Source organism: Nuphar pumila, chromosome 13, assembly GCF_984573655.1.
Source record: "Nuphar pumila chromosome 13, dmNupPumi1.hap1.1, whole genome shotgun sequence".
In the NCBI taxonomy this organism is placed as follows: domain Eukaryota; kingdom Viridiplantae; phylum Streptophyta; class Magnoliopsida; order Nymphaeales; family Nymphaeaceae; genus Nuphar; species Nuphar pumila.
In genome coordinates this window covers 77215519-77217876 of record NC_143261.1, presented here as the reverse complement: position 1 = coordinate 77217876, position 2358 = coordinate 77215519, and the positions used below count along the sequence as shown (strand labels likewise).

General features: G+C 46.4%; 1 pseudogene; it reads right to left on the bottom strand.

Moving 5' to 3' along the window:
• Window positions 1-235: 235 nt before the first annotated feature.
• Window positions 236-1923, bottom strand: LOC149818799 (UDP-glucuronate 4-epimerase 2 pseudogene; annotated as a pseudogene).
• Window positions 1924-2358: the final 435 nt, after the last annotated feature.

Genomic DNA, 2358 nt, shown 5'->3' with positions numbered 1-2358 from the left:
GCAAAACACTTATGCATAGTATGCTCGATAGAAGAAGCCAAACAAAGTTTAAGCATTCAGTATTTAAAGGTTCGAAAAAATAAATTCTCTAATACCAAATTCCTTCACCAAATAAATCAATTGCAATCCATGCAAGTCAACTGGAATAAGACATGGCAAAAATGCCTTTTTCTTCAATAAGTAATGCTGGCATGACAAAAATGCTTGCCCATCAAATGCGTTCTCCCTCTTAGACAACTACCAGGTAACTATAACCAAAACACTGAATTTTCCGAATCATAAATGTTAATGATATCCACCATCGCAAGGGTCACCACTCATAACCTGTTTTACATGGGACAGAACAGAAAAAAGTACAAAATTTCGAAATTGGAAAAGAGGAAAAATGTATGTACTAAGAGGAGTCTCCATTTTGGTACAGATCAAGGAATGTCCCACAGACAGTAACTAACAAAATCCAACATCAGGGATTGCATTCCTTTATATGATGTTAATAAAAAAATCAAAGTGGAAAAAATTGGATAAAAATCAAAATCATGAATTTTCAAACAGTTTCTACCACCAAACCATGGATCAGAACTGAAAACTATCGCTGCCACCTTGCTTCTTTCCATAATAATCCAAATACCATTTCACAAACTTCTTCAAACCTGTCTGCAGGTCGGTCGTCGGCCTGTATCCCAATTCGTGATGTGCAAGGCTGATATTCGCGTGCGTGAATTGCACGTCCCCATTCCTCGGCAACTTCATCACCTTCCTCTTTGCCTTAACCTTCAACAATCTCTCCAAAATGGTAACCAATTCACCCACTGGAACAGGCGAGGTGTTGCCCAGATTATATATCCTCAATTGAGCAGGTCCGCTCTTCTTTCCTCCGCTCCCCGTGCTGTTCTCCGCCGTGTCCAACGAGGCAACGCACCCCTTCACAATATCATCAATGTAGGTAAAATCCCTCGCAACGGTGCCGTGATCTGCACTTTCGTAGATGGGTATACTCTTTCCCTTCAACATATCTCTCGTAAAGAAGAAATAGGCCATATCAGGCCTACCCCAAGGACCATAAACAGTGAAAAACCTTAACCCAGTAATGGAAAGACCATGAATATGGTTATAGGTGTGGGCAATCTCCTCTCCCGCCTTCTTGGTGGCGGCGTAGAGGCTCGCCGGCTGGTCCGTCCGATCAGATTCCGAAAATGGCACCTTGGTATTCAATCCATAGACCGAACTCGACGAAGCCCACACGATCGCAGGTTGCGGATTCATGACTCTACATGCCTCAAACAGATTCACAAGCCCGGCAACATTGCTCTGGACGTAGGAGCTCGGATTCTGTAATGCATACCTCACGCCGGCCTGGGCAGCTAAGTGGAGGACGTGGGTGAAGGGGACGACGTCGAAGAGCTTCACCAGCAGGCTGGAATCGTTGATATCGCCTTCGACAATGTAGAGGCCTACCGATTTGTGGAGATGGGATTGCCGGGCGCGCTTCAGGGAGGGATCATAGTAGTCATTGAAGTTGTCGATGCCGAGCACGCCGTCGCCGCGGTGTTTCAGGGCCGCGGAGACGTGGGATCCGACGAAGCCGGCGGCGCCGGTTACGAGCACAGTGAGGGCATTGGCGCGCTTAGGGAGGGTGGAGGAGCGGACGAGCTTCTCCCAGACTGGTCCTTCATAGGAGGCGTGGATGGGAAAGGAGTAGGGTGAAGAAGCAGATGGGGAGGATCGGACGAAGAAGAAGAGGATTGTGCCGATGAAGACGGCCGACCAGAAGGCTAACTTGTAGAAGGAAAAGTAGAATCGAGGGTTGCGATGGAAGAAGAAGGGGGAAGACTTCTCCATCTTGAATTTTCCCGGCGTGGATGGAATCTCGTTGCCATTTTCTGTGCCTGAAAGGTGGGGGGAGGGCTTTATCATCTGAGACATCTCTCTTCTTTGATTTGGGAAGTTGGTATCAATCAGATTTGTGGTTTATGCAAGATTGGATGAGCAGGGAAGTGTGGGAGATGAAATGGGGAGGAATGCTTTGAGGAAAGAAAATGGGGTCTTCTTGGTGGTATGGGTTTCTTTCTATATTGGGGAGGTGGAAGTCATTGGATGGAGCAAATTGATGGCAGAAATGCGGGGTTTCTGACGTTCTGGGAAATGGTTTTCTGCTTCTTTAAGGTTAGGACAAGAAAAAATGGAAGAGGATATGCTTATCAGGGTGTTTGAGGAAATGGGTATCAGTTTGACACAGGGATTGGGCAGAAAAAAGAAGAGGAATGGGAGTCGATGGGGCTTCTTCAGAGGTGTTTTGGGGTTGAGATCGTATTGTGTTCAAGAACAGAAGAGATTGGGGTTCTGTTCAGAGATAGGATT